We start from the raw sequence: 9,498 nt of genomic DNA, 5'->3' as shown, positions 1-9,498 counted from the left end.
TGGATGTGAATGAGGCATCAGCCCAAACACCCAGGGTCTTTCTCCAGGGCCTTCCTGTACCAGCCTGACCAACCCTTCCATTGAGCAGGTGGACACACTAAGGCCAGAGAGAGGAGGGATCAGAAGGTCAAACAAGATCAGAACTGCTATCAGAACCCAGGGGAATTTGTCTTTGCTCTAAAAGTCTGGATCCATGGACTTTTAGAGAGCAAGGGTCCTCAGAGACCATCTTGTCCAACCCCATGCCATTGTACATAGCAGGGAAATGTGCCCATCCTGGTCCTTTTGCCTCAAATCATTCCTTGTCTTTCCTTTGCTTGGATCTTTGTCTTTGGCAGAAGGGCCATCCCCTGCAGGCTTTTGGCAGAAGGGCCACCCCCTGTTTGGTCTTTACTGGGCACTGGAGGGAAATTGGAGGGAGACAGGAAGAGGGACATCTTAGACAAAGGTTCCAGAGGCTGCATCTTCTCTGTGGCTACAGAGCTCCACGGACAGGCCCAATGCAGTTCTACCTTCTGGGTGATCCAAGTATCAGTCATTAATACTTTAGTAAGAACCACTTGATGAGATTTCTTAAGTTCACTGTGTTCCCAGAAGGCCCTCCACAAAGATGAGGGAAGCTGACAAAAAGGTTGGTACAGAGCTGGTATGAGAAAGGCAGATCTCCCAAGGGACAGAAGGCTGAGGAAGCAAAGGATGGGCTGCTACAGGAAGTTCTGTAGTGCTGGACAAGCAGCCTCACTTCCCTGGACCTCATGATCCAACAGGAAATGAGAAATCACTCTAGGTATTTCAAACAGAGGGAACTGAATGTGGGGAATCAGTTACACAGGTGATGAAAGAGAGGGAAAACTGTATAGGGTATCGGAAGACAGTCTGTAGAACAGCACCTACAGGAAGCCGCCACCACTCCCAGGCTAGAGGGACAAAAGAGGTTTGCATGAACCACTCCTGGAGATCCCCCTCCCCAGGGCCCACAGCCGGGTGGATTTTCCCCACCATGTTTCTCAGCTGAATGTCTGCAGCAGGAACTTCCCTAAAGAGTGCCCACTTCCCTCATTCAGCCACAACTCAGGGGCACAGCCAGCTGGAAAACCCACTGCTTCCTTCTCGAGGCTTGTCTATGAGCTGCCCCAGGAGAAGAGTGCCAGAAGGAGAGCCATGTGCCTGCTGGGCCTCTGTGCCAGGGACATGAGAAGACGGCTGAAGACCTCTGAGCAATGTTCTGGAAACCTGAGCAGTGTCTTGGAAACCTGGAAAGTTGAAATCTCCATCCTGTCACCTAGACTCTAAGCATCACCAGCTTTCAGGTCTTGAGGCCAACTATCAACCAACCAATGGACCTTTACTGAGAACCTACTGTATGCTGGGTGCTTGCAAACATGTTATCTTTGTTTTACCTGTCCTGAATGCTTTGAAGTGAGTATTGTTATATATAACCCATTTTTCAGATGGGAAAAACAAGGTTCTGAAAAGTAAGTCACTTGCTCAAGGTCCCACACTAAGATGGGGCTGTGCCAATTTACATTTATGCTCTTACAGCTCTGAGGTGTAGACACAGAAAACCCTTGGCAATGACCATTTCTACATTTTGGGTTTCAAGTGTTTGAGAGTAAGTGTTCAGAGTTTGGAGATTTTCTGTAATTTTGTAGCATTGCTGAGGCATGAATTTGAATCCTACACAGGTTGAGGCTGGTGGTGGGAAGGAGTCACTGATTTTGAGGCTTAAATGAAGTATAGCAGGCTGAGCTCTTCGCCAGCACCTCCCAACTCTCCAACAAACTCCAGTACATGTTGGTGGATGCCCCAGGGGTAGAAACGGGGGACTTTCAGGCACTGGGGTCAGGTCACCCACTCCCTTCCCACAGTTGCATGACCTGGAGTCAGTTCCTTTACCTCCCTCAGCTGTAAAATGAAATAAACAATCCCAGCCTTGCAGGATTATCGTCACACATGGGAAAGGGCCCCATGCTCCCAAAGCAGAGTGGATGCTGTTAGGACAGTGCTATTTGTGGCCAGTGAAAGTTGAAGCATAAATTCAGGGCCACGTGGAAGGTCATAAGGCCTGGGTGGCTAAGTGCCCTAAGAGCAGGCAGAGTGGTCCCCCTGGGGCCCCACAGTGCTTTCTGGAGGAGAGTCCGTGTTGGGTGAGGCAGGCAGGTGGTACTGGGGCATGTGCTCTGGCCTCTGGAGGCACATAGGCTTGGGTGGGTGTGGTAGCCCAGCTCCTTCAACAGTTTCCTCATCTATAAAATGGGGTGATAGTAATGCCCATTTACTAGGTTGCATTGAAGGGATTAAATGCAATAATGCATCTAAAGCCCATGCTGTGTTTATATGACATCGGTGGTTACTATTATTTTTGTGAATGCTGAACCAGAGCCTCAGGGCATGGGTCGAGAGTGCCACAGTTCTGATTCCGAGGTGCCAGCAGCCTCAGAGCCCACCCGCTTCCTAGCTCTGACCTCCACTGAGGGAGGAGGGTTCCTCTGTTCCTCATGGGGAAGAGGTTTTTCTTCATTACTTCCTGTCAGAATTGGATTAGGGGAGTGGCGGAGGCCTCCTGACCTATGGCCCATGTGCCAGCTCCGTCTGCCCCTACAGGGCCAGTCAGGAAATGGGTCTGGATACCCAGTGGTGAGGAGCCGGTTTCCCCATCCCAGGCTCAGCTCCGGTGTCACCCCACAGAGGCCCTTCCTGGCCACCTCTGCTGAAGTAGGCCTTGGGATCACATCATCCTGCTTCCCTGACTTCAAGTACTTACCGGGATCTGGAATTATCTTATGAACTTGGTTACTGGTTCACAGTCCATCTCCCCACACTGGGAGGAGAGCTCCTTGAGGTAGGGTCCTTGCTGTATCTTAGAGCTTCACGCAGTGTCTAACCCTTAATAGGCACTCAGCAAACATTTGCTGAATGAATGAGTAAATGACTAGGGAGGCAGAAGGTATATCTTGGTGGGAGACCCGGAGAGGCAGAAGGTCCGATTTCCAAGCCTGGCCCTACACCTAACAGCTGGGTGACCCTGGGCCTCAGTCTCCCTATTTGTACCAGGAGGACTTTGGGGAGGTCATCTCCAAGACCCCTTTAGGCTCTAACTTCCTCTGCCTCAGAAAGGTCCCTCTCAAGCTGCAACTCTAGGAAGTTGCCTCAGCCTTTAAGTAGAAGGAAGTCCCCGTGACAAATGCAGCCGGGTCTATTTTGAAATAAGTTCTCAGATTGGCTGTGTCTAGGCCATGAGTAACTAAGCCTGGAGAGTTCTCCCTTCCCTCGGGGCATCTCCCATGGCACGTGACTTGGGGCACACATACACGCACTGACACACATACATAGTCACACAGGCATGCACACAAGTTCACATGCCCTCATATACTCAATCTGCCCACACATACTCACATATACTCACACATAGTTAACACAAGTGGACACATGGCCACACATGCATGCACACATGCTCTCACACACACTAATGCACACATACACATTTTTACATGTCAACACATACACTTGCATGGACACATGCACACTTTTGTACTCATACGTGCTCACATGCTTCTTTGACACAGTGTCACAGATGCACTCACTTGTACCCACTCCTACTCACATATGTACACATGCAGTTATCCACTCATACACATGCTTATGGACACACACACACTTGCTCACACATTTTCACACACGAAAGCACTAACACAGTCTCTCACACAATGCTCACACTCAGCCTGCACACACACACTCATACACACATTCTCCCATTTACTGTCTCTCACTCACGTAGTTGCATACATACTCATTCACTCCCACCCCCGCACCTCACACACACTCATACACCCATGTGCAATACACACGAACTTGCATCCACCCATCTGCTGCATAAGCCCAATCCTGCTGATCTGGCAGCTTGCCTCTCTAGAACCGCCCAGGCCTGGCCTTTGCTGATAGCTGCTCCCTGCTCCCTTTTCCTTCTTGGCTCTATTTTTCTTAGCCGTGATGAGCATATTTGGAGAAGGATCTATTTTCACCCTATCTGAAAATATATTTCCCCTGGGCCATGAGCTAGGCAGATCAGCATGACGGTGCCTGGCTGCCATGGCATGGGCTGGGAGGGCTGAGGCAAAGCCAGGATGGAGACCAGGGAGCCACAGAGGCAGGAGGGCTCCCCAGGGTGGCCCAGCTGCCTGAGCTGGGGTCGCTACCTCTCAAATCATGTTTGTGTAACCCTGAACTCAGGGCGGCTACTCTCCATGGAGTGGCTGAGGGAGTCTAGTCCCATCCTTATTCCTTCCATCAGACCCAGGGTGCTCCCGGCTCCTTCTCACCTCTCCGCTCAACGTTTTAAAAAAATTTTTTAGGATAGGTATTTTTTTAATCATATTTTTTTGTGTGTGTGGAATACAACATAGATACATAGAAATGATGATTTTCCAAGTGCAACTTAACAAGTAGTTAGAGAGCAAATTTCAAAGAATGTTATGGGTTACATTTTCAGAGTTTCAGCTATTTCCTTATTGTGAAATATAACATATATGCAAAACGGTAATAACATTCAAAGTATGATTTAACAAGTAGTTATATAGGAAATTTCCAAAACTGTCATAAGTTATAGTACCAGTTTCAGTTATTTCCTTTTTGTGAAATATAACATATCTACAAGAAGGTGATAACTTTCAAATTATGATTTAACAAGTAGCTATAGAACAAATTTCAAAGGATGCTATGTGTCACAGTTCCACCATTTCAATTCTTTCCTTCTAGCTATTCTAATAACTTAGCAACTAAGAAAAAGAAAATTATACAGAGATTCAGTATTCATTATCCTTTGTTAAATTCCATCTTGTCTGTTGCTACCCGTTCCTCTAGTTTAATCACTTCCCCGATCTTCAGGTATGTCTAGGCAGCGACCACCCTAACCTGTTCATATTGAAAAGGGTTGTCTACTTTATGAGAAAAGGGGCACAACTGGTTGATGTTCTTGAAGGGGCTGGTGCCTCTGGGTTTTGGGACTTAGCTGGCATAGGAACACTCTGGAGGATTTAAGTTTCCAAAGAATAAACTTAGTGAGTGAAACTTTTATAGAGTCTCAGTTAGGGATCCAGGTATTTTTAGGGTTTGGGGGACTACTATTGACTTGGGCTTATCACATTGTGGTCATTTAGCATATCTAGCTGCAGCTTTCACAGGAGTAATCTCCAGGACAGCCTCTGTATTTGAATTCTGTTAGCCACTGAAACCTTATTTTGTTGCCTTTCTTTTCCCCCTTTGGGTCAAAAAGGCATTCTCAACCCCTTGATGCCAGCGTCAAGCTCATTCCTGGAATCCATGTCCCATGTCGCCAGGAAGACTCATTCACCTGGGGAATCCTGTCCCATATTGGGGGGAGGGTGATGAATTTATTTTCAGAGTTGAGCTTAGAGAGAGGAAGTCCACATTTGAGCAGCAAAAGAAGCTCTCTGGAGGTGACTCCTAGGCATAATTATAGGTGGGCTTAGCCTCCCCTTTATAAGTTTCACAAGAGCAGGCCTCAAGATCACTCTTAGAAATTATAAAGTAAGGGGTTCCGAAGTTCACATAGCATATGTTCTGTCCACGATAATCCATCCATATCTCCCATCATCATCAGTTAGTGTACAATCCTCATCACTCTCCATTTTAAACAATTCTCATGACCCAAAACACCCCATAGCTCTTTTCAGCCCTTAATTATCTATCCCTAGTATTTGTGTAGCACTAGTAAGGTATCCCTCTTAATTATAGTCCCTAGTATGCAATAGGTAGATTTTCCCCATAAACCACTCTGTTTTCAACTCTCTGTACCAGTGTCATACCTAGAAGTATATCATGCAAGCACCTGTCTATATTTGTGGTGCTTATCTGTGGGAAACATGCGTTTAAACAACCCCTTTCAATCCTGTTCTCCTTCAATGCAGATCTGATCCTTATATAATGCCATTAATAAACAATCATCACCCCTATCCATTCCCATACCTTTGAATTCACCTTCTTAAACATATCTGAACACATTAGATTATCATTCCCCCTTCACTAGCCTCTGTCTATCTCCAGGTCCCCAATATTCTACACCATAAGACATGATTTTACCTTTTTCACGGAGTTCACATTATGGTAACATACAGTATCTATCCTTTTGTGTCTGACTTATTTCACTCAGCATTGTATCTTCAAGGTTCATCCATGTTGCCATATGTTTCAGGACTTTGTTCCTTCTTACTGCTGCATAGTATTCCATCATATGTATAAACCACATTTTGTTTATCCACTGATCTGTTGAAGGACGCTTACATTGTTTGCATCTCTTGGCAATTGTGAACAATGCCCCTATGAACATCGGTGTCTGTGCCAGTTTGAATGTATTATGTCCCCCAGAAAAAGCCATATTCTTTGATGCAGTCTTCTGGGGCAGACGTTTTGGTGCTGATTAGATTTCCATGGAGCTGTGACCCACCCAACTGTAAGTGATAACTGATAAGATATTTCCATGGAGGCGTGGCCCTAACCATTGAGGGTGGGTCTTGATCACTGGAGCCATATAAATAAGCTGACAAACAGAAGGAACTCAGTGCAGCTGTGAGTGATGTTTTGAAGAGGAGCTACAGCCAAGAGGGACACTTTGAAGAAAGCACAGAAGCTGCAGATGAGAGACAGTTTGAGGACAGCTGTTGGAAGCAGACTCTTGCTCCGGAGAAGCTAAGAGAGGGCATATACCCCAAGTGCAACTAAGAGTGACATTTTTGAGGAACTGCAGCCTAGAGAGGAACATCCTGGTAGAAAGCCATTTTGAAACCAGAACTTTGGAGCAGGCTCCAGCTGCGTGCCTTCCCAGCTAACAGAGGTTTTCCAGACACCATTGGCCATCCTCCAGTGAAGGTACCTGATTGCTGATGTGTTACCTTGGACACTTTATGGCCTTAAGACTGTAACTGTGTAACCAAATAAACCCCCTTTTATAAAAGCCAATCCATCTCTGGTGTTTCGCATTCTGGCAGCATTAGCAAACTAGAACAGTGTCCAAATGTCTGTTCATGTCACTACTTTCAGATTAGGATAGGTATTTTTAAATCAAAACAACCTCTCCCCTTGCAGAACAAACATTTGCCTTTTCCACCTCTCTTTTCTGTAAGGGAGAAGGGCCCTGATAGACCATCTCATCCCTCTTAGTTTGCAGATGACAAATAAATGAGGTAAATTTGGTGAACATTTCCTCTGCCCTGCCCTGTGCGAAGTCCTCTGTCTGCTTCATTTCATTTCAGCCTCATAACACCTTGAGAGGTTGTGCCATTACTCTCCCATTTTGCAGAAAAGAAAACAGAGGCTTAGAGAGGTCAAGGGATGTGCACAATGCACACAGTAGTCTTCCTACTGATCAGGTCTCAGCAGCTCTGGCTGTTTCTAGCACCTACCATGCAGAGCTGCCTGGGGATGGCTGGGGCTGTGTGGCTGGCCCTGGGTGACCAGTGGCGGGCTTAAGCTGGGACCACTCATAAGGAATACACAGGGAGTGCTGCCCTCTGGGAGGATGCACTGCACAGACAGGGCCTCTGAAACCTGAGGCCCTCACACAGTCTCAGGCTGCACCTTCACTTTTGGAGCAGTGTACCTTCCTTCATGCACATGCTCTGATATGACAGCCCTAGGAGGCAGAGCAGGGCAAGCCTCTATGTTTCAGGCAGTCCCTTCAGGCTTTGTGTCCCGCCCCCGCCCCCCCCCCCCCAAGTATGTCTGGCACAGAGTGGGTACTCAGTAAATTTTGGTTAAAATTAAAACAAGAAAAAGTGGACAAAGGATTCAAATGGACTTTTGCCAAAGAAGATATATAACTGGCCAATAAACACATAAAAAGATGCTCAGCATCCCTGGTCATTAGGCAAATGCAAATTAAAACCACAAGGAGATACCACCTAGCCATTTACTAGGCAGCTATAATAAAAAAGATGGACTATAACAAGTGTTTCTGAGGATGTGGAGAAATTGAACCCTCATACATTGCTGGTGGGAAAGTAAAATTGTGCAGCTGCTTTGGAAAAAAGTTCCTGTCTGGCAGTTCCTCAAATGGTTAAACATAGAAGAACAGATGACTCGGCAATTTCAGTCCAAGGTATTTACTCAAGAGAACTGAAGTCATATATTCTTACAAAAACGTGTACACAAATGTTCACAGCAGCATTATTCATAATAGCCCAAAAGTGGAAACATCCAAAGTGTCCATTGGCTGATGAATGGATAAACAGAATATGGTATATCCCTATAATGGAATATTATTCAGTCATAAAAAGGAATGAATTACTGATACATGCTACAACCTGGTTGAACCTTGAAAACATCATGCTAAGTGAAAGAAGCCAGATAGAAAAGCCACATATTGTAAGATTCCATTTATATGAACTATCCAAAATGGTAAGTCTATAGAGACATAAAGTAGCTTCGTAGTTGACAGGGACTGGGAGGAAGGGGAATGGAGAGTCACTGCTAATGAGTGTGGGGTTTCTTATGGAGTGAAAAAAATGTTCTGAAATCAGATAGTGGTGATGATTGCACAATTCTGTGAATACAGTAAAAACCACTGAATTGAATACTTTGAAAGACTGAATTTTTGTGTATGTGTGTATAAAGATTTTCTTTATAGCATTTTAATTGAATTTTTAAAATTCAATTTTATTGAGATATAGTCACAATCATCCAAAGGGCACAATCAATTGTTCATAGTACCATCATATAGTTGTGCATTCATCACCCCAATCTATTTTTTTAACATTTTCCTTGTACCCAGAAAAAGTGAAAATGAAAATAAAAAGTGAAAGTAAAAAAAAAACCCAAATCACCCCCCCACCCTATTTTTCATTTAGTTTTTGTCCCCATTTTTCTACTCATCTATCCATATACTGGATAAAGGAAGTGTGATCCACAAGGGTTTCACAATCACACTGTCACCCATTGTAAGCTACATTATTATACAGTTGTCTTCAAGAATCAAGTTTACTGGGCTGCAGTTTGATAGTTTCGGGTATTTGCTTCTAGCTATTCCAATACATTAAAACCTAAAAATGGATACCTATATAGTGCATAAGAATGTCCACCAGAGTGACCTCTCGACTCCATTTGGAATCTCTCAGCCACTGAAACTTTATTTTGTTTCATTTCACATCTTCCTTTTGGTCAAGAAGATGTTGAAAGACTGAATTTTATGGTATGTGAATTATCTCAATAAAAATATATTTAAATAAGCCTAACCAAAAAAAAAAAAAAAAAAAAAATCAAAAGAATATCCATGGGGCAGGGGATGGAGATTCAGAAAGACTAAGTGCTTTTTCAAGGTCACAGGAAGAAACTATGTCAGCCCTACACAGACTGTATATCTGAAGGCAGACCGCTGCAAATAGGCCTGCACACACATGCAAATGACACTCACTTTCCCTGCAAGCATGTGAACACATGCACTTGAATTTGTATTCATTCACATACACATCTTCACACCCATGAACT

This window comes from Choloepus didactylus, chromosome 1, assembly GCF_015220235.1.
Source record: "Choloepus didactylus isolate mChoDid1 chromosome 1, mChoDid1.pri, whole genome shotgun sequence".
Lineage (NCBI taxonomy): Eukaryota > Metazoa > Chordata > Mammalia > Pilosa > Megalonychidae > Choloepus > Choloepus didactylus.
Note: the sequence above shows the minus strand (reverse complement) of the source record.